Consider the following 24,775-nt stretch of genomic DNA (forward strand, 5'->3'; position numbering starts at 1 on the left):
CAGAGTTGAATGGGCATTTTTGACTGTGCTACGCAAAGTGCATGTTCAGTCCCTGCAGGATGCAATGCAGGTAAAGAACCTCCAGGTGCAAGCAGAGTCCCTGGAGGCCCGGATACACTTAATTTTGGAACAAGAATTAAGGACTGCTGTTAGTGGGGGCCTGGGCTCACCATCCTGGCCAGAGTCCCCCATTCAGTCTGATACCGAGGAGGAAGAATCTCTGCTCGCCCAGTGGTCCATCAGAAATTAGAGCAGGAACAGCCATTGGGGCCCCAGAAGCAGGCTCAGGAACCCCCTATTGTGACGGAGCACACATCATACACTGCCTATACCTCAGCTGAGTTGCAGGAATTAGGTAAACAGTGTCGGCAGTGCTTGAGGGACACCTACCCGCCTGGATGCTTCGCCTTTGGGATGAAGGAGCTGACAGTATCATCTGCTCCACCTCTGAAATGGAAACGTTGGCCTCCATTATGACTCATCCTGTCCTCTATCAGCAATTTCAAGTGAGCAGGTGGTTAGCGCAGAGGCAAGGTGACCAAATCCTGATTGACTGCATGATGGCAGCCATACAGACAGTATGAAATGATGCCAGAGAAATACCAGAAACTGTGAGTAAATGGGAGTCCTATGTAGATTTGGTGCAAGTAATTTGGGAAATAGGTATGCGGCAGGCTATGTTCAATCTGAATACCTGAGGGCCGGATAATGAACACTTTACCTCCCACCTGAATGACCTTGTGTTGGGCTCTGCGGCCCCCGGGTGTCTTCGGCCCCCTGGCCGCTGTCCTCACTCCATATGTGGGGTGCTGGCCACCTCATTGGACACAAAGGGGCCCCGATGGGTGACTCACATGCAGATGTGGATTGATTTGATTTTGGCTGGGGTTGCCTGAGAGAAAATCGATAGGCAACCCAAGGAGGTGCTGTTAACTTTGTGGAGGAAATTGTCCCCGGAGCAGCAATTCCAGAAAGTGCCCAAGAGGGGGCAGGAGGATGCTGCTCCACCCAGACCCCACCCCTGCACCGCGCCCGCCCCATCACCACCACACACACTCCAGACACTCCAGCTCAAGGACTACTTGCAGGTGGGTGGAGGTATAGAGCCTTTTGTTTTTGATTAGGGAACTGGCTGACGTGCCCACCTTATAGGGACACTGGATGGCCAGAGGCCACGTGTGGAATTGGCAATCCACTGGTTCCCCACCAACATACGGTTGGTGCTGGTGCTGGTAGACACTGCTGCAGATTATAGCCTCATCTACAGGAACCTGGATAAGTTTCTGGGCAAGGCTGCATACATGGGTGGCTGTGGAGGCCAGTCAGTGAAAGTGAAACCTGTATCTTTGCACCTTGGCATCAGCCTCTTGGCTTGCTGCTTAATACTGTGTATTCTCTCCCACACCTGAATACATTCTGAGGTTGGATATTTTACATGGCTTGACTTTACCAACCATGGCCAGAGAATTCAGACTCCAAGTACGTGTGGTTAAGCTGGTATTGTGTGGACATACGCATCACCAGCCCCAGGTCCTGCCACAACCCCTGTGGGTTACTTTTACTGTCAATACTGCTCGCCAGGTGGGCATATGGAGATAACTGAGAATATTAAGAAGAGGAGGTTCAGATAGTGCATGACACCCACAGTCCCTACAGTTCTCCAGTATGGCCAGTCAGAAAGCCTGATGGTACTTGGCAGATGACAGCGGATTATCAAGAACTAAATAAAGTAACACTCCCTTTACATGCAGCTGTGCCATCTATCACGAATTTGATGGACCACTTGATGATAGAACTGGAATAGTACCACTATGTGGTGGACTTGGCCAATGCAGTCCAGGAACAGTTTGCCTTCACATGGGAAGGGTGACAATGGGCTTTCACAGTGTTGCCACAGGGCTATGTGCATAGCTCCATCATATGTCATGATCTCATTGCCACGGATTTAGCTTCCTGGAAATGTCCAAAAGAGGTCAACCTATTCCTTTATATTGATGATATTATGGTAACCTCTGATTCTCTTGCAGATTTAGAAGCGGTGGCACCCCTCTTGCAACAACATTTGGCAGCATGAAGTTGGACCATCGATGAATCCAAGGTCCAAGAGCCTTGATTGGCTGCCAAATTCTTGGGAGTTATCTGGTTGGGTAAGACAAAGGCCAATACTAGAGACCATCATTGATAAAAATCAGGCATATCCCCAGCCCACAACGATAAGGCAGCTATAGACTTTTGTGGGCCTTTTGGGATATTGGCAGGCATTCATGCCCCATTTGGCTCAGATAATAAAACCATTGTATTAGTTGACAAAAAAGAGAGCTACTTGGGATTGGGACAATGAACCTGAGATGGCTTTTTTGGCAGCCAAGTGGGCCATACAGCAAGTGCAGTCCCTATGAATAATTGATTCAGGGCGCCCATTTGAACTTGATGTACATATGACCACAGATATTTCAGCTAGGGCCCATGGCAGTGCATAGAGTGCTTTAGAATACCAGTAGGCCTTTGTTCCCAACTTTGGAACGGAGCTGAGCTCCAGTATTTGTTGATAGAGAAGCAATTAGCAGCTGCATATGCCAACCTTCAGGCTTGTGAGAGTGTGATGGGATGGGCTACAGTCATCATGCAAATGACTTACCCAATATCTGGGTGGGTACATTCATGGGTAACAATCCCACAGACTGGGATGTCACAGACATCCACCTTAGCAAGGTGGGGCACCTACTTAGAACAGTGGGGTACCCTGTGTACGAGCCCCTTATCAGCAGAATTACAAGAAGTCTTGGGACCTGTAGTCCTGATGCAAGATAAGGCCATGGGTCAGCCTGAGGTGCCCTTAAACCCTGAGCCATCACCATTTAAAGAAAGGTGCCCCCCATTTCTGATGGGGCATGGTATACAAATGGGTCTGACTGGGGTGCTACTGCTGCCCTGCCAGGACTGCTGTCAAGGTCCAGCCTAATAGTGGCACCACATGGTTTGATACCAGGTGTGGACAAAGTAGTCAGTGGACTGAACTCAGGACAGTGTGGATGGTGACTACCAAGGAAGAGAAACCTATGGTACTCTGCACCGAGAGCTGGGAAGTTTATCGAGGCCTAGCCTTGTGGCTAACTGCCTGGAAGTTACAGAATTTGCTAGTTGGCCACCAGCTCATTTCAGGCCAGGCCACGTGGCAAGACCTACGGAAAATGAGCCACAAAAGGGATGCAACTATTTATCATGTTTCAGGCCATGTGCCTTTGGCTGCCCCCAGCAATGATGAGGCAAATGCCTTGGCCAAAGTCCAGTGGTTGGAGTCAGCACTTACACAAGATGTAGCCCTATGGCTGCACTGAAAATTGGGCCATGCAGGGGGTAAATTAATGCAACAGGTTAATAAGCACTGGGGTCTATCCTTACCCATGCAAGATATCTGGGAGGCCTGTCACAAGTGCCCAGCATACACACAGGCACACCCCAAGCGGAGACAGCTGCCCAGTGTTACACAACAAGTGACGGTAGGGCAGATGCCCTTGACTAAATGACAAATAGACTACATCAGGCCACTGCTGAGGTCGCAGGGGCGTACGTAAGGGCTGATGGCTATAGACATGGACACCAGTCTGTTGTTTGCCTACCCTTGCAGGACAGCCGACCAGCAACATACCATTCGGGCCCTGCAACACTTGTGTGCCCTATATGGCCATTCCTTGACCATTGAAAGTAATAGGGAAACACATTTTACTGGACAGCTGGTGCAACAGTGAGCACAACGGATGGACATAAAGTGAAGGTTCCATGTTCCACATAATCTACAAGTGGCTAGTATGATTAAGTGATATAATGGACTCCTGAAAAATCAGTTACATTTGCATGTTACTCCCCTATCTTTGCAGGGCTGGAGTTCAAGATTGGACCTGGTGCTCTAAACCTTGAATGAATGGCCACGGAAAAGCAGCCCAGCCCCAATGGAGGTACTGCTACACCAGGCTGCCACTTTCATCCAGTTACACATACACACCAAGGATGACTTCCTCCAAGCAGTTATGGGGACGAATGGTAATCTGTTGTTGCCTGCTCCAATGCCCCTAAAGGCAGGGAAACAAAAAACCTAGCTTTGGCCATGGATTTTCCAAGCCCCCCATTGCTGATAGTTGGCAGCCCCTTGGGGAAAGGGCCTACAGTATAATTTACATGTCATTCCTTGGTTATTTAATATATGATGTCTGCAACTGACCATTTATAGGGAAATAGCCAAGGAAGAAATTCTCCTCAGGGGGGACATATGTATTTTCTGTGTGGCCTATTATGAGCTCCCCAGTGATGGTGGCACAGATACAGGACACAAGGAAACCATGGAGAGCTGAAAAGATGTGATACCATCACCAAGGCAGAAGCCCTTAGCAGCTGCATTGTTTTCCAGAGATGAAAGGTTGGACTATATTTTGCCTGAGAGGGGTGATTTACCCCTTTTAGTCCTGTGCCTGCTTTGTCATTTTAACCATATATTGACATGCTCCAACAGCATTGTGGAATGGGTACGCACCTATGCTAAGGTAACCAATGTGTCCAACTGTTGGGTCTGCACCACCCTTCCAGCAGCAGCTATGGACAGCTTGCCCTGCCACATACATTCAGCTTCTGTGGAAAACTGGACATGATTAGAGACTTGCAGTCCCATGGCCAATGTTTGAAACAAAACATGGCAAGCTTTGGATAGGGGCCACCACAAAACCCATGACATGACCGCCCCCTGGCTGGCCTATAGTATCTATGATTAATGGGGCTGGTTAATGGGAAAACCCACGGTGCTGCCACCACAGTTACCACAATATAGAGAGCAACATTGGGGTAACATCACCATGGAGTGGTTGCCTATCATAGCCTGCACAAATATGACATGTGTCACCACACCAAATGTATGGCAGAATTGGAGAGGCCTCATCAAGGCTGGGCCCCAATAGACTTTGTGCCCCTTAGGGGTTTATAGATCTGTGGAGACATGAGATGGACATATTTGGCGAACTGGACTGACCGCTGTACTTTATGTGGCTTTATGTGCCTGCCACTGTTATTTCCACATTGCCTAGACACCAACATAACTGGAAGGTGCTACGTTCCTGATTTGTGCAAGTGTGGCAAGTCCCCTGGTGGCTCTACCCCATAGCATTAACAATCCCTGGAGCAGGTGTCATAACTGTAGAAATTCAAGTTATAGCCCTTGCAGAGCATACCACTTAAGCCTTGAATTACACCCAAGTTGCCTTCTTTCTGTTGACAGATAAGGTTGATCAAATCAGGAAAGCGGTACTGCAAAACTGGATGGTCCTAGACATATTAACTGCTGCCCAAGGTGGCACCTGTGCTTTTTTGAGAACACAATGTTGTATCTTCATCCTTGACAATCAACAAAACATAACAGCAGCTTTGCAAGGAGTTTTCCGGAAATTTTTTTTTTCAAAGTACATATTTTATTTATATAGATTATTATATAGTGCAAGTTGAACATGAATATGGTCTGTAATCCAATTTATACAGCATCACGTAGGGGCTGGCTGTCCTGACCATGGGTGGAAGCAGGGCTGACTGGCCTTGGTAAAGGAAATGACACACATTCCCCCAATTTGGAAGCAATCTTAATTAGCCAGGGAGTGATTTTTTTCCTTCAGCAATGTAGTCCCCAAAGTACAGACAGCTTCTCTCTTCCTTATAGGCCAAGTCGTAGGAGTAGCAAGCTTCTAAATTTTGGCTGTGCTTCTGAGCTTTCGGGCTAAGTCCCACCAGCCCCAAAGTTTCCGTGACAACAAAACAAGGATCAACTTGCCTCTGACACTCCCTTCAGCCCCAAGGCAGTTGAGAGCCTTACTGATGACCCCCTACAGACATGGTGGACATCTCTGGGCTCTGGCCGACGTTGGACCTGAATAATTATGGGCAGTATAGAGGGAATATTAGTGGGGAATTGTTGCTCCCTGTATTGCTGCTGTGGCCTCTGGGTGCAGGGTTCTGCCCTGTGGGCACATCTCCCTGCTAGGAGAACTTCCTTGCCTAGCGGGTGGAGTGTAAGGAAAATGGCTGTGCTTCAGTCAGGAGTAGGAAAAGGGAGACATCCAGTACAACATGACACAGTGAGTTTGGAATGCAGGCACACAATCCCATGGACTATGTAATCACATTTATGTAACCATTTAATGCAACCTGTTTGCGTACACTCATATCTGGTTTGGAACCACTGTTGTCTGTAAGAAATATAACTGCACCACTAACTCTGTAGGAGAGAGACGGAGAGAATGAAGCCATGTCCCAACTGCCTACAGTACCTTGCCTGTTCTTTCAGCTACTTGTTACCTGTCCACCAGCTCCCCTCCAACTCCACCTAGGGTTGGAACCTGACAACAGGCTATGGTCTGTGCCTTTCTTCAAAAATGACTTTGAAGGTTTTAATATTTAAAAGGAAAAAGTGGGCCAAAGGGGAAAAAAGGAGGGTATGGTCATACACATGGTACAAGAGAAAAGAAGAAGGTAGGAAAACATTCCGTTATTTATTCATCTATTGCTCAGGGAGTCAGCACTTTATAAAGCAAAAGGGAATCTGTGGAGATATTTAACCTTTTATCTGCAGCTATCTGCTTAGGGACAAAAGGAAAAACAATTTCTTGCTAACTCAACTTTCAGCTTAATTTTTTTCTTTTGGCATAGTGTATTGGAGTTCTAAGTTTTTATGTTCCTTTCACATTTATCCCCCATTTTCTTTTTAAAATCTTTTGGGGGAAGTATTTTGAAGAAAATAGGTCTCTCCGCTAAGGTTTTGTCTGACTTTTTTGTCATTAGGACAGTTTATTCTTTAGTGGGTAGGTCCCACTTTAGGAAAGCTCATTTTTGGCATGTTGTGAAGTTTCATATTCCATGAAGAAAAAATGGGAAAAGGAAGAGAGAAAGAAAAGAAACAAGCAAGTAAAAAGAGAGTGCAATGCTGGACAACTGACACAGGCCATAAGATTACATGTTTGAAAAAGCCTTGAGCCAAGCCAAGAATTTATCTGTGCACAAGCCTATATGTCTGTTTTTGAGGTCCCAAGAAAAGATGGGGTTCCTGGGCCTGTCAGAAGGTGCCATTCTTTACTCACCACAGGTCAGGACCCTATAAAAGACAAGATAAGATAGGAGGCCACTTTTTCCACAGGGCTTTTTATCAGCTCTCTAGGTCAGCTTCATTTTCTCAAGGGAATCTGAAAATACATCATTCCAGTCAAAGCCTTGGTAAAATAACCAGTATCTCCAATGATGTCCTGTTATGAAAGAAAGCAAATTCTTATTGAACTTATGCAAATAGCCATATTGCTATAAATTAAGAAACTCAAAAATATTCTCCAAATTTTGCAAAAAAATAGGTAGAGAAAAAGAATTATGGTTTAAATATTCATCACGAGAGTAATTTACCAATTATTAAAGGTTGTAAATAGCTTAAGAGAAAGTTTTCTTGAATCTGAAAAAAAACACAAAGAATCAGCAAATATTTAAAGCAAAATGTTATTAAATATTATTTCAGCCTTCTATTCATTTAGTCCATGCAATTAACCCCTATTCTGCACAATATTGGATCAATAATCCTCATGAATACATCAGCTCTCCATGAGGGTCCTAGAAGTTTTTTCTCTCTTACAATCGCACTATCTCCAAAGTTATTAGAAAACTATATTTAAGAGTACTCCTCATTGTTCTTTAGCTAATTATAAACTGTCCTATAAAAGGATCAAAGTAAAATAACAAGTGTGGATGAAAAAAATCTTAGAACAGCCATTATTAAAGACATAATTGACAAGGAAATGTGGTTATTTCTATGGCATACAGCAATTGTATATAATAACATAATTACTACTGATAATATATAGTAAGACATATCAGAATCACACGAATCTCATACAATTCTGGAACACATGCTAATAACACATTTGTATAAATACAATCCAAAGAAGGTTAAATATTGTTTCATATTTAACAACGTTCCTATATGACTTTATTATACCAAAATAGACTGAACATCTCTTTTGGACTTTGGGGGACTTAATAGCAAAAAGTTAAATGAGGTCAAAGGACTGAATTTAGAATGTGATTTGGGAAAGTTTGTCAAATATCAAAAGTTTAAAACACTTGATATCACAAAAATAGAATCACAGGTCATTGTAAAATAAGTAATTCATTTAGCCAATGTGATAACTCAAAGATTTCAATACAAAAGAAGAAAAAACCTTTATTCTTTGAGAGACAAGACTTAATTTCCCAAACAATAAGCCCAATAAAGACAGAATGAGGCTGATTGAATGTCTCAAGTCTTACAAACAAACCTATTAATTTTAGTCATCTTGACCATAAGATATAATTTCCATAAACCTTTTCATAATCTTTTATAATTTTTTTATTAAAAAGCGGGTTAATGCTCCAAGAAAATATTGTTAATCTGACATCGGGGCCCAGATGCTGGGCTTGCATCAGTGTGCTTTTGTATTAATGTTTAATTTTTAGAGAAACTCTGAACTAATTTTATCTCTGAAAATCAGTCTTACAATCTCGCATGTGCACGTCTTCCACAATAGTTCCTTGGCCTAGAGGGGTTAAAGAGTTTTAATTTCTGGTCCTGTGTCTCATGAACACAGTTTGTTTTGATTGTCTTATTCTCCAGATCTGAAGATGAGGCTTTCATTGCTCTCATTGTTTAAGATGTAGCAGGACTTCCAGTGCTTTTCAGACCCAGGAGTCAAAGACTTGTAACTTATCAGTACAACAACCTTAAAAGGAATATACAAAGTTACATGAATGTAATAACCTTAATTCTTAAATTATTTTAATGTCAGCTTTCTCATGCAAATCCAAACAGACTAATTTAAATATATTAAGAAAAACCCACAGCACTGAATGTTATATTGGAAGAAAATATTTCCTTTAGAGCAGGAGTACCCAACCTTTTTGGCACCAGGGACTGTTAGCGTGGAAGATAATCTTTCCATGGACTGGTGTGAGGGCATGGTTTTAGGGTGAAACTGTTCCACCTCAGATCATTAGGCGTTAAGTAGATTCTCATAAGGGTGCACTACCTAGATCCCTCGCATGCACAGTTCACAATAGGTTTTGCACTCCCATGAGAATCTAATGCCACCACTGATAGAAAAGGAGGTGGAGCTCAGATGGCAATGCTCACTGGCCCACCACTTACCTCCTGCTCTGTGGCCTGGTTTCTAACAGGCCATAAACCAGTACCAGTCCGTGGTCCAGGGGGTGGGGACCTCTGCTTTAGACTTGAAAGAAAACATTTTTATCCGGTAGGCCACAACATCAGTTAGAACCTGAGGGTTAAAGTGTTACAAAAGCTGATGAAAATGTTGGAGAGATTATCTCAGCCCTTCTCACAGCAGAGAAGAGCAGAAAATAGCAATATGTAATAGAAGTTAAACTTTTCAGTTAAAAAAAAATAAAATCTCTTGTAATTTTATTGAGTAAATAAATACCTTAAGAAAATTTTTTTATTCTAACCAATCCTTTAGTGTATTGATGTATTTTTAATATCATAGCCCAAGGTCTAGAAAGACTGAATAATTTCCATTTAATTATATTCAGCATGATCACATGAAGATTTTTTTTCATAAATTCTCTATTTTTTAAACCTTATTATAACTTAAATTGTTTATAACATGCTTGGACTTCCTGTTTTATCCTAAACATTCCTTTTTCTTAAATAACCAGTCATTTTATGTTAGGACAAAACATTTTACCACTCAAGATTCTTTCTCGTAAAAAATTATTTTCCTTCTAACATTTCTTACCAAAAATACTTCTTTATATCTGTAACTTTCTTTACATGTCTTTTATTTACTGATTCCTTTTACTTTGTTTCATAAATACACTTTGAGTTAGACACAACCTATTTCCTTTTAATATGAACACCTTTTTAGAAATTTTTTTATAATACAAATTTTTTAAGAAAATTGGAAATAACCCAAATATTTAATGTATATCTATTATTTAATTTAATATAACTTTAGAATCTAAATAAGATAACAAGTTTATTTACAAGCATTTATTCCATTACATTTACTTAATTTATTTTTAAAATACTTTACCTAGATTACTTATGAAAACTGTGATAGACATAATTTAAAGTTATTTCTCTATTAAACATTTTATACTCTCTTAATTTCAGTTGTTTACCTAAGTAAGAACTTTAAGTTTAAATGAATGAGTTTTTTTCCCAATACCTCAATATTTAGCTGTTTTCATTACACAAACAATATTAAATGCTTTATTTATCAAAGAGTTACACTAAAATAATTCTTTTGATCTGCATTTATACATTTATAACCCTCATGCCAAATTTTGACACTTTATAACATCCAGCTGACATAAATACAAAATTGCTTGATCAATAAGAATAAACAATAATGTATGTGGACAATTCTGAAGACATTTCTAATTTTATTTTATCAATAATTTTAAAACCAGCTTATTTATTAAATACTTAAGTCACATGAACTTGAAAAAGCATTTGGGTTTAAAGATTTTATTTATCTGATAAAATATTTTACTTCAGCGTTTTGTTTGTCTTTAAGCCAATTAATTAGAGCTCATTTATATATTTTAGTAAGGGAACAATATATACATGACATAAATGCAAAATGCAACTAAAGGTAGATATTATGGATTCAGAAGACTACAGTATTTTTGTCTCTTATTTAGACTTCCAATGTCTTGATAACCTGTTTCATTACCCTAGGTAATTGTCAGCTAGATAGCCCTAAATTTGGATATGAAAGGAACAACTTTTAGGTAAAAATCAGATAGCAAAATTTACATCTCAAAGTACAGAGAGAGAGTCTGGGTGTATTAGAGGGAGATTAAAAATAAAATATTTAGGAATACAGCTAACCAAGGAGGTGAAAGAGCTCTACAATAAAAGCTACAAGACACTGCTCAAAGAACTCAGAGATGGCACAAACAAATGGAAAAACAGTCCATCCTCATGGATAGGAAGAATCAATAGTGTTAAAATGGCCATACTGCCTAAAGCAATTTACAGACTCAATGTTATTTGCATCAAATTACCAACGACATTCTTCACAGAACTAGAAGAAACTATTTTAAAATTCATATAGAAATAAAAAAGATCCCGAATAGCCAAGGCAATCCCAAGCAAAAAGAACATCACCTACCCAACTTGAAACTGTAACACAATGCGGCAGTAACCAAAACAGCATGGTACCGTACAAGAACAGAAACACAGCCCAGTGGAACAAAATAGAGATCCCAGAAAAAAGGCCAAACACCTACAACCATCTAATCTTTGACAAAGCTGACAAAAAGAAGCAACAGAAAAAGGACTCCTTATTCCATACATGGTGATGGCTGTATGCAGAAGACTCAAACTGTTACCAGAAAGGGGTCCAGATCCAGATACAAAGAGAGGGTTCTTGGATCTCACACAAGAAAATTCAGGGCAAGTTTAAAGAGTAAAGTGAGGGTGGGTGCAGTGGCTCACACTTGTAGTCCCAGCACTTTGGAAGTCAAGGTGGGCAGATCACCTGAGGTCAGGAATTCGAGGCCAGTCTGGCCAATGTGGTGAAATCCCTTCTCTACTAAAAATATAAAAATTAGCTGGGCATGGTGGCAGGCACCTAGAATCCTAGCTACTTGGGAGGCTGAGGCAGGAGAATCACTTGAAGCCAGGAGGCAGAGACTGCAGTGAGCCAAGATCCTGGCATTGCACACTCCAGCCTGGGCAACAAGAGCGAAACTTCATCTCAAAAAAAAAAAAAAAAAAAGAAAGAAAGAAAAAAGAGAAAAGAAAGAAAGGAACAAAGAGTAAAGCAAGAAAGCCTACTCCATAGACAGAGAACCCCCGAGAGCTGTTGGTTGCCCGTTTTTGTGGTTATTTTTTGATTATATGTTAAACAAGGGGGTGGATTATTCATGTCTCCCCTTTTTAGAACATATAGGGTAACGTCCTGCCATTGTTATGGCATTTGTAAACTGTCGTGATGCTGGTGAGAGTGTAGCAGTGAGGATGACCAGAGGTCACCATCATGGTTTTGGTGGGTTTTAGCTGGCTTCTTCACTGTAACCTGTTATATCAGCAAGGTCTTTATGACCTGTATCTTTATGACCTCCTATCACATCCTGTGACTAAGAATGCCCTAATGTCCTGGGAATGTAGTCTAGCAGGTCTCAGTCTCATTTTACCAAGCCCCTATTCAAGATAGAGTTCTTCTGGTTCAAACACCTCTGACGAAACTGAACCCATTTCTTACACCATATATGAAAATCAATTCTATGGTGTATATGTACCACATTTTCTTTATCCAGTCTATCATTGATGGGCATTTAGGTATATTCCATGTCGTTATTATTGTGAATAGTGCTGCAATGAACATACACATGCATGTATCTTTATAACAGAATGATCTATATTCCTCTGGGTACGTACCCAAAAATGGCATTGCGGGTTCAAATGGTATTTCTGCCTCTAGATCTTTGAGGAATTGCTGCACTGTCTTTCACAGTAGTTGAACTAATTTACTTTCCCGCCAACAGCCTAAAAGTGTTCCTTTTTCTCTGCAACATTGCTAGCATCTGTTGTTTTTGGACTTTTTTTAATAATAGCTATTCTGACTGGTGTGAGACGGTATCTCATTGTGGTTTTGATTTGCATTTCTCTAATGATCAGTGATGTTGAGCTTTTTTTCATATGTTTGTTGGCTGCATCTATGTCATTTTTGAGAAGTGTTTGTTCATGTCCTTTTGTACACTTTTTAATGGAATTGTTTGTTTTTTTCTCTTGAATTTGTTTAAGTTCCTTGTAGACCCTGAATTTTAGACCTTTGTCAGATCGATAGATTGAAAAACATTTTTTCTGTTCTGTGGGTTTTCTGTTCCCTTTGATGATAGTTTCTTTTGCTATGCAGAAACTCTTTAGTTAGATACTGTTTGTCAATTTTTGCTTTTGTTGCAATTACTTTTGGCAGTCTCATCATGAAATCTTTGCCTGCGCCTAAGCCCTGTATGGTGTTGCCTAAATTTTCCTCTAGAGTTTTTATAGTTTGGGGTTTTACATTTAAGTCTTTAATCTATCTTAATTTTTGTATAAGGCATAGGAAGGAGTCCAGTTTCAATTTTCTGCATATGGTTAGCCAGTTCTTCCAACACCATTTATTAAATAGGGAGTCCTTTCCGCATTGCTTGTTTTCGTCAGGTTTCTCAAAGATCAGCTGGTTGTATGTGTGTGGCCTTATTTCTGAGTTCTTTATTCTGTTCCATTGATCTATGTGTCTATTCTTATACCGGTACCATGGTGTTTGGGTTACTGGAGGCTTGTAGTGCAGTTTGAAGTCAGGTAGCATGATGCCTCCAGCTTTGTTTTTTGCTTACGATTGTCTTGGTTATGTGAGCCTTTTTTTTTTTTTTTTGGTTCCATCTGAATTTTAAAATAGTTTTTTCTAATTACGTGAAGAATGTCATAGGTAATTTAATGGGAATAGCACTGAATCTATAAATTACTTTGGGCAGTGTTATCATTTTAATGATGTTGATTCTTCCTATCTATAAGCATGGAATGTTTTCCTATTTGTTTGTGTCCTCTGATTTTTTTCAGTAGTGGTTTGTAATTCTTCTTGAAGAAGTCCTTCACTTCCCTCGTTAGCTGTATTCCTACATACTTTATTCTCTTTGTAGCAATTGTGAATGGGAGTTCATATTTGGCTCTCTGCTTGCCTGTTGTTGTTGTATAGGAATGCTAGCGATTTTTGCACATTGATTTTGTATCTTGAGACTTCAAAAGTTGCTAATCAGCGTAAGAAGCTTTTGGGCTGAGTCAAGGGGGTTTTCTAATAGCATCATGACATCTGCAAACAAAGATAATTTGACTTCCTCACTTCCTATTGGGATTCTCTTTATTTCTTTCTTTTGCCTAACTGCCCTGGCCAGAACTTCCAATACTATGTTGAATAGGAGTGGTGAGAGAGGGCATCTTTGTCTTGTGCCAGTTTTCATGGGGAATGCTTCCAGCTTTTGCCCATTCAGTATGATATTGGCTGTGGGTGTGATATGAATGGCTCTTATTATTTTGAGATATGTTCCATCAATACCTAGTTTATTGAGAATTTTTAACTTGAAGGGATGTTGAATTTTATTGAAGGCCTTTTCTGCATCTATTGAGATAATCATGTGGTTTTTGTCTTCAGTTCTGTTTATGTGATGAATCACATTTATTGATTTGAGTATGTTGCACCAATCTTGCATACTGGGGATGCAGCATACTTGCTCATGGTAGATAGGCTTCTTGGTGTACTGCTGGATTTGGTTTGCCAGTATTTTATTAAGGATTTTTGCATTGATATTTATCAAGGATATAGGCCTGAAGTTTTCTCTTTTTCTTGTTAGTTGTACCTCTGCCAGGTTTTGACATCAGAATGATGGTGGCCTCATAGAATGAGTTAGGGAGGAGTCCCTCCTTTTCAATTTTTTGTAATGGTTTCAGTAGGAATGGTTCTAGCTCTTGTTTGTACCTCTGGTAGAATTCAGCTGTGAATCCATCTGGTTCTGTACTTTTGGTTGGTGCTCTCTTCATATTTTATTATTTTTTCTCTTTGGTCTTCATGTGAAATCTCTATTACTCTGTCTTCCAGTCTACTTTTCATCTTCTGCCACTTCAAATTCACTACTGTCACCTCTGGAGCTGGGAGAATGGCAAGCTTCTCTTTGAGTGATATCCCAGCTGGAGGAGGAATAGTTCACCAGAGGTCCTTTGGCTGACCTCACTTGGCATGGAAACACTGACTCATGATCCAGGAGAAGGATGGTCAGGACCCCAATTTGCTCAACGTGCCATGCATAAGGTAAGTCTGCATTTCACGACTGGAAGCTGGCCAGCTGAACGGTTCTCCTGCCTTTTGACTGCACTGGCTTGTGACTTAGCCAGCAGCAATAGGTAGCTGTGAGATGGATAAGCCAGGCTGATGTTCTGTTCCTTCCAGGAATAAAGTACTCTGGAAGATGAGGGAAATAAGTACCCTCTGTGTTCTTGGCTGTGAGCTGACAGGGAACAAGGCTTTGTTGTTGTTGTTGTCGTTTTTCAAATACCACTAATTTTAGACTGTTTAAACAAAGTTTTTTCGGCGATCTTGAATATATATTTCTTCCTTAGCTCTTTGTTCCTAAGACCTTTTCCACAGGCTTTAAATGGTTGTTAGTTTCTTTTTCTTTTTTTTTTTACAGTTTTTAGCAGTTTCAATGGAAAGAGGGTCAGTGATATGGTACACCACCACTGTTGTACCAGAAGTTGTTCTCCATATAAGCCTTGTTTTTACACATACACACTAAAATATTTAGAGAAGACGTAACATGGTACATGGAATTTAATTCAAAAGATTCTAGGGAAGTGTTTGGGGATACAGATAAAATAGATTTGGACGCATTAAAACACAGCAAAAAATGAATCGATTTTATTAAATTTTTTTTTGCCTCTCTCTTTCCAAACACATATGTTTCTTGGGTTGTGTGTGTTTGTGTGTGTGTGTGTGTGTGTGTGTTTAGTTCCAGACAATAATTTCTTAAAGATACACAAGAAACATTCAGCAGCACCTGTGTCTGGGAAGGAGAACTACTGTCAGAGGTAGGGCAGGGGAGAAGAGAGACTTAATTTTATCATATAACTTCTTTTGCCCTAAAAAAAAAGTTTTAGATAATTCTGACATATGGCCCCATTTGGAATCTATTAATGCAGTTCAGTTTATCATTTTGTAAAAAGCCAACCTGTTTAAGATAAGTAAGTTAGTGGAAGTGTCAGAATTTAGATCTAGAGCCCCTGCCATCACACTTCTAAGTAATAGCAAACTGCCATCCTGATTTTAGAACAATTCATTCTAGACCTCAGAAAAGTAGGAAAGCATTCATTAACAATGATTTCAAAACACATGCTTATAAAAATTATTTTTAAAAATTTACATTAGTGGATATCTGCTTCATTTAAAGTTGTAGCTAAAGATTGACTTTGATTTAAATTACTTTTGGAAGAAGAAATGTGATTGTGAGCAGGGAAACTAAATCATCTTATCAAGATGAGCCTACATAGTGACATCTGCTGATTGAGATCCATATCTGCCTAGGTAATATATTTATTTAACTTAGGCCTCCAGGGTAAAATGAATCTTTTCTGTAATTTTTCCAATAATAGCAATAATAATGATATATGTGTTCATAAGAAATATAAATGGGTAGGTCATGTATTATAAAATCACAGACTGAACAAAAATGGAATAGAGACTTTAATAAATCTTAAATTTCATAAAAATCTTCATCTCTCACTGCTCTTGAGATACCATAGTGGTTGTATAATGTTTAACAATTGACTCTCTGGGTTTAATACAAAATGTTCTGATTTGTAACTTTTGCCAAACCTTGAGTATAAATACCCTGACTGTGGTCAAGTTCAATCTACCAATGAATTAAAAACAAGCTGACCAAATTCCTGAAATGTTAACAATAGAGGTTCATAGCTGGCAAGTCAGCCCCAGTACACCCATAGAATATCATTGCACAATGGAAGCACACGTTTTGAAAATAAAACCAAACTTAGCGTTAAGTTTTCAGAGGGAAGCAGTGCTTTAAATGAGAGCTTAAGTATAAGATGGTTAGTTTTATGTGTCAACTTGTCCAAGCCACAGGATGTCCAGAGATTGGTCAAACATGATTCTGAGTGTGTCTGTGAAGGCATCCTGGAGTGACATTAACATTTAAATTTGCAGGCTGCATACAACGATTTGGCCTCTCTAATGTAGGGAGGCCTCATCCAGTCAACTGAAGACCTAAACAGAACAGAAAGGCTGAATAGGAGGGATCACCTTCTGCTTGACCGCCTTGATCTGGAACATTAGTCCTTTCTGGCCTTTGTACTTAAACTGAAAAATTGGTTCTTCTTGGGTCTTGTGCCTGCTGGCTTTTAGAATGAAATTTACATCATTGGTCCTCCTGAATACCAGTTCTTTAAACTTGGACTGGAATGACACCATTGATTCTCTCAGGCCTCCAGTTTGCAGACTCAGTTCTTGGGACTTCTTAGCCTCTATAATAGCTTGAGCTACTACTGCTACTATGTCTATCTATCTATCTCTCTATCTCTCTATCATCTATCTATCTATCATCTATCTATCTATCTATCTATCTATCTATCTATCTATCTATCTATCATCATCTATCATCTATCTAACTATCTATCTATCATCTGTCTATCTATCTATCTCCCACTGGCTCTATTCCTCTAGGAAACACTAATGTAACCATTTCTACCTGAACTGTACCAAAATGCTTAAAATCTTCAGGGCTTAGCTGAAGTCTTGCTTCCAGCAAAATATATTTCTGTCTTTCTCGGCCTACAATAATTCTCCTATTTTCTAAATTGTTTATATATAATAAAAATAACCATTGTGAACTCCCAAAATTTGAGACAGGTCTCAGTTAATTTAGAAAGTTAATTTTGCTAAGGCTGAGGATGCATGCCCATGACACAGCCTCAGGAGGTCCTGACAACATGTACCCAGGGTGGTCAGAGCACAGCTTGCTTGATTTTATACATTTTAGGGAGATATGAGAGATCAATCAACACACGTAAAATGAACACTGGTTTGGTCCGGAAACGGGGGACAACTCAAAGTAAAAGCAGGGCAACTTGAAGCGGGGCGGGGGGCTTCCAGGTCACAGGTAGATGAGAGACAAAGGGTTGCATTCTTTTGAGTTTCTGATTAGCCTTTCCAAAGAAGGCAATCAGATATGCATTTATCTCAGTGTGCAGAGGGATGACTGAATAAAATGGGAAGCAGGTTTACTGTAAGCAGTTCCCAGCTTGAATTTTCCCTTTAGCTTAGTGATTCTGGGGGCCTGGGATATTTTCCTTTCACACCATCATTTGCTGAGGACCTACTACAACACTCTTAGGTCATTTGAATTCATAATTTTGAATTTCTATGAAAATACTTCTCTGACAACAATAATAAATTTACAAAGACTCATAGAATTTGTTACAGTGAATTAGGGACCTTGTAGCAAATAAGAGGCATGACTCAGATATTCCACTGGAGGCCCATCAGCCATCAAAGCCCATGGTCTTTCACCTCACTGCCTGTTATTTACACCTCTGTTTGTAATGATGGATCTCATTATTTATGCTTCGACCCTGCTCTCCAAAGGAAATTAGCAAATTCATGCATACTGTGGGAGAATGAAATACAATAAAACTACCGTGAGCAAAATATCTGGGTCACACACTGTAATGGAAACTATGCTTTCATGAAGTCACTTAATCCTAACAAAGCTATATGTAGGCATCATTATTCTCATTTTACAGAAGAGGAAACTGATGCTCAGATGTGACTTTCCTATGATAGTGCAACTAGCATGTGACGACGCAAAGATGAAACCTCTGTTTTGAAATGGCTTGCATTTTTTTTTTTTTTTCGAGACGGAGTCCTGCACTGTCTCCTGGGCTGGATCTAGGCTCACTGCAACCTCTGCCTCCCAGGTTCAAGCGATTCTCCTGCCTTAGCCTCTCGAATAGCTGGGATTAGAGACGCCTGCCATCACACCCAGCTAATTTTTTGTATTTTTTTATTAGAGGGGGTTTCACTATGTTGGCCAGGCCTCGAATGCCTGACCTCGTGATCCACCTGCCTCCTTGCATTTTTTTTTTTTTTTTTTTTTTTGAGACGGAGTCTCGCTCTGTCGCCCAGGCTAGAGTGCAGTGGCGCCATCTCGGCTCACTGCAAGCTCCGCCTCCCGGGTTCACGCCATTCTCCTGCCTCAGCCTCCCGAGTAGCTGGGACTACAGGCGCCTGCCACCACGCCCGGCTAATTTTTTTTTTTTTTTTTTTTTTGTATTTTTAGTAGAGACGGGGTTTCACTGTGTTAGCCAGGATGGTCTCGATCTCCTGACCTCGTAATCCGCCCGCCTCAGCCTCCCAAAGTGCTGGGATTACAGGCGTGAGCCACCGCGCCCAGCCCTTTGCAATCTTTAAACTATCTGAATATCCTTTATAAACTTTGTAATAATATGGCTTCTATTAAATCATAGCTTCATTCTCCAGTGTCATCCTACACACCATTGCTTCAACCACTGGGGATCCAATGAGATTGCTTTACCATGAATTTAGTGTATCAAATTAACATGTAGAGCAAGGATTCACCACATTATATAAAAATGACAGATTTTTCAGTGACTTCTCATGATGAGAGAATAGAATTAGCAGTGTTTGCTGACAGGTGTCGTTTGCTTCTGCCTCTTCTCATCCACTTACTTCCTTTCAGCTCACAGAGTTCACAGAAAGGAAAAAAAAAACCCAGATCTGAGGGCTTGAAAAAGCTGGTCTGAGCGTATGAAGTAGGATGCATCACTAATGAAGAATAACTGAGAGGACTTCCCCCAAAATTTCACCCCCTTCCTGCACCATTTGTCACAGTCTCTTAAGTGCCACCATAGGATGTCATTTCTACAAGTCTCTGGGTTCCCTGAGGGTAGATGGAATTGTATTAATCTGTCTACAGTGTAATGAGTAAGATAATGGACTTTGGCATGAAGCCTCTCTATGCTACTCACTACTTTGAAGAATGGAGAAGTTCTTCACATATGCAAGCCTCAGTTTCCTGTGTAAAATGTACAGTAATAACACTTATCTCATAGAGAAGTCACGAAGGTTAAATAAGATGATCTAAAGTACTTAGAACAGTGTTTGGCCCATATGTTATTATTATTATCATTATTATTCTTGCTTTCTTTTTGAGTTAAGGATCTAAAGTCCGGAGAGAAAAAGGCTCTTGCTAACAGAACTGAAATTAATACCAATGTCTTTCGTTTACAATCTAGTGATTATTTCTTACATATTTTATTATCTGAAATGGCAAGTTGGGCCAATATCTAAATAATTCACTTAAGAAAAAAGTTATAATTTTTCCGTTTAATCAGTAATCTGTTTAAAAGGTTTTTTAAGTAAAATTTTGGGCAATTGACTTGATTTTTATGGACAATGTATACCTAAAATGCAGATAATTTATTTGGTTAAGTTATATGTATGGAGACTGTATCTCAAACATTGTTCTGTACATCCGGTATTGTATGGGACTATCTCATAAACTATATTTTATTTACAAAAATGAAGTGGGATTTATTTACAGAATTTTATATATATATTTCATTTATCTTGTGGAACTTTAGAGTCAGCAAGACACTTGAGATAGGAAGAGTAAAGAAAAAAACTACTGCAGCGTTTCACTGGGTCTATGAGAGTGAGAGAATGTACCTGGGATACTCCTTCAGTCATGGGTAACGGGGCTATATTAAGCCTGTGTTTTGAGGTCATCTAGACTTGGCATATAACTCCCCTTCCTTTGACTGGTGAGGGCATAAATAGAAAGCAAAACAAAACAAGGGAGCACGGAATTATTTTGCTTCTGTGGTTCAGGCTGTGAGTATAATGAATGAAGCTGCATCCCTGCACACCAAGATCATGGAGTGTGTGGTTCATGCCTGTAGTCCCAGCTACTGGGGAAGCTGAGGTGGGAGGAACTCTTGAGCCCGGGGTTTGAGGCTGCAGAGAGCTATGAGCATGCCACTGCACTCCAGACTCAGTCTGGCTCTTAAAAAAAAAAAGAGATTATGGAGCGATCATGTCAGTCTGCTGCTTTGATAATTATTCTCCTTGACAATTGCCACCACCAAAACTGCCTAAAGAGAGTAGGAAGTTAAAAGAGAGGGTTAAATATATAGACCTAGCTCTCCCAAAATTGAATATTTATAAGTATTAAAATCTATAATTTACCATTCAATAACCTATTTTCTTTCATCTACTGTTAAGAGGAAAAATTACTTGTCCACATTTCTTCAAGTTATGGGGTATATATTATGATTTTTTAGTAATTAAATATAATTAGACCATTTTTCTTGGCTTGGCAATTAAATTGTTTTAGCATATATTTCTCCCTCAGTAAAATTAGAGAATTGTTCCCTCATAGCATTTGACCTGTCTTATGAGGTCATTAAAACACACACGCACACACACACAGACACACACACACACACACACACACACACACACAGAGAAAACAATGAATCCAGTGTTGGCTGGCTTAAAAGAAAATGAAATAATGGGAGGATTTAATTTGTGCAAAATATTTTCTCAAGGATGTACAGACATGATTTTTTAAAAAATACATGTTCTTTTGACTTTAAAAAAGTTTCCAGTTGGACTGAGTCAAATATATGTGTATATATAAATTACATATATAAATTTATATATAAATTATATATATATTTATATATTATGTATAAATATTTATAAATTATATATAAATATTAAAATTATAAATATGTACAAATTATGTTAAAATATTTATAAATTATAAACTATAAATTATATATGTAAATTATAACTTATATATATTTATTATATATTATATATTTATATAATTTATAAATTATATATATTTATATATTATATATAAATATATTAAAAATTATATATATTAGTATATATAAATAAATGAGGCACAGCTGAGTTGCCATTTTAAGTGAATTACAAAAAGGTATAAAGCTCAGCAGCCTCACCTCTGGTTACCAGCTCTGCAATAGGTCTGTGACAGCCTCTCCAATGCCACCAGAGAAACTTTGCAAGTCTCTGGCTTAAGTGAACACACACTATGTTGGTTTATTGTAAATGTACCAGGTGTCATCAAAATTTTTTCCTATTACTCATAAGCAAACATTGCTTATTACTCTCCTTTGAAAATAAAGACATTGCACAATATGCATGTGAACAGGAAGTGGTGGAATAACCTTTAAGTAATAACTTCACTTTGAGCTGAACTTACTTCAGGAATTGTTTATGCATTAAGTTCTAGCATGCAAGTACAATCATCATGGCCATAGAAGGTAGTTCTTCTTTGTTCCAAGATAAACCTGACTCTCCCAGGCATTTCTCAGGACTGTCCCTGTACAGCAAAATGGCAGCATCAGAAGAATGAGTGGTGACACACTCAAGAGAATTTGAAACTTTGTTGCTCGTCTACTCAAGCCACCGCAGCTTAAATCCACTTAGGGAGGTGGAAACATTGGTTGGTTGATTTTCTGGTTACCTTTAAACCACACGTGGATTTTAAACACAAATTTATTATCCTATAAGGAAGTCTAATTTTCAAAAATATTGACCAGGCGGGGTGGCTCACACCTGTAATCCCAGGACTTTGGGAGCCCAAGGCAGGTGGAATGCTTGAGGTCAGGAGTTTGAGACCAGCCTGACCAACATGGTGAAACCCGGTCTCTATTAAAAATACAAAACTTAGCTGGGCATGATGTCATGCACCTGTAGTCCCAGCTACTCAGGAGGCTGAGGCAGGAGAATTGCTTGAACCCAGGAGGCAGAGGTTGCAGGAAGCCGAGATCCTGCCACTAGTGGCATTGTCGCCTGGGTGACAAAATGAGACATTGTCTCAAAAAAAGAAAGGAAGGAAGGAAGGAAGGAAGGAAGGAAGGAAGGAAATTGGCCCCCAACCAATAGCAGTCAATCCTCATTTTTCTAGTCCTCTACCCCATCCTGAGGAAAATATGTATTTTTTCTGTCTCTATATATTTACCTGTTCTGGAAATTTATTACAAAAGGAAATACACAATATGTGTTTTGGGACTGCCTTATTTTATTTAGCATATTCTGTATCACATATCAGTACTTCATTCGGTTTAATGCCAAATATTATTGCATTATATATATAAAACACTTCATTAGTTGATGGACATTTGTCTTGTTCATGCTTTTTGGCTAGTAAAAATTACAGCACTATGAAAATTGGTTCACAAGTTTTTGCGTAAACATATGTTTTCATATAGCTTAGGTATATTCCTAAGAATGAAACATTGGGATCACATGGTAACTCTATGTTAAACATTCAGAGGAATTCTAAAACTGTATTCCAAAGCAACAATACCATTTTACATTCCTACCAACAGTTTATGTGTTCCAATTTATTCATATATTTTGAAGCGCTTGCTATTATCTCTCTTTTGGTTTATGATAAGCAACTTGGTGAGTGTGAAGTGGTCTCTTACATTTTTTATTTACATTTCCCTAATAATCAATGCTTTTTGAGCAAAATTTCATGCATTTATTGGCCATATGTATATGTATATCTTCTGGGAATCTTCTATTCAGATCCTTTGCCCATTTTTAAATTAGGCTATTTGCCTTTTTATTATTGAATTATAAGTACTCGCTCTCTGTGTGTGTGTGTGTGTGTGTGTATATATATATATATACACATATATATATACACATATATATACACATATATATACCTATATATACACATATATATACACATATATATATACACATATATATACATATACACATATATATACACATATATATATATTCTATATGTATATCCAAATCTGATTTCAGATATATGATATGCAAATGTTTTTTTCTGTTCTTTGGGTTTTTTGTTAACTTTCTTTATGGTATCTTTTGAAACAAAAAATTATTTCCTTATAATTTTAATAAAGTCCAATATTTCTTTTATGTTCTTTTGTTGATTATGTTTTGATGTACATAAGAAATCTTTGCCTATCCCCAGGTTACAAATATTTTTTTCTATTCTTTTCCTTTAGGAGTTTTATAGATTTACTGTACTAGTCTTTTCTCAGGCTGCCGATAAAGACATACCTGAGACTGGGTAATTTATAAAGAAAAGAGGTTTAACTGACTCACAGTTCTACACATCTGGGGAGGCCTCACAATCATGACCGGAGGCAAAAGAGGAGCAAAGTCACATCTTACATGGCAGCCAGCAAGAGAGAGAGCTTGTCCAGGAGAACTCCCATTTTTAAAACCATCAGCTCTAGGCCAGGCATGGTGGCTCAAGCCTGTAATCCCATCCCTTTGGAGGCTGAGGCGGGTGGATCACCTGAGGTCAGGAGTTTGAGACCAGCCTGGTCAACATGGTGAAATCTCATCTCTACTAAAAAAATACAAAAAGTAGCCAGCTGCTGTAATACCAGCTGCTCAGGAAGCTGAGACAGGAGAATCGCTTGAACCCGGGAGGCAGAGATTGCAGTGAGCTGAGATCATGCCACAGCACTCCAGCCTGTGTGACAGAGCAAAACTCCGTCCCCAAAACAAAACAAACAAACAAACAAACCACCAGATCTTGTGAGACTTATTCACTACCACAAGAACAATATGAAAGAAACCAGCCCCATGATTTAATTATCTCCACCTGGACCCACCCTTGACACATGGGGATCATTACAATTCAAGGTGAAAGTTGAGTGGGGTCACAGCCAAACTATATCAGCTTAGTTTTCACAAATATTTATTTGAGCTATTATGTGTTAATTTTCTATGTGATGTAAGCTGAGTTTAACATTATTCTTTTGCAGGTGGATACCCAGCTATCCCAGTACCATTTTTTGAAACAATAACTCTTTATCTATTGACTTTTCTTAGGACATTTGTCAAAATTCAATTGAACGTAAATGTTAGTGGTTTATTTCTGTACTATCAGTACTGTTTCATATATCTTTGTATGTATTCTTAATGCTAGTTCCATACTTTATTGATCATTGTGGCTCTGTAGTGAGTTTTAAAATTGGTGAATGTGTTTCCTCTAACTAAGCCTTTCTTTTTCAGGATTGTTTTGTCTGTTCTGATGACTTACTTTCCATATAAATTTTATATCATGTTCTGTATTTCTACAAGAAAAATAGCTGGGA

Source organism: Symphalangus syndactylus, chromosome 22 (genome assembly GCF_028878055.3).
Source record: "Symphalangus syndactylus isolate Jambi chromosome 22, NHGRI_mSymSyn1-v2.1_pri, whole genome shotgun sequence".
Lineage (NCBI taxonomy): Eukaryota > Metazoa > Chordata > Mammalia > Primates > Hylobatidae > Symphalangus > Symphalangus syndactylus.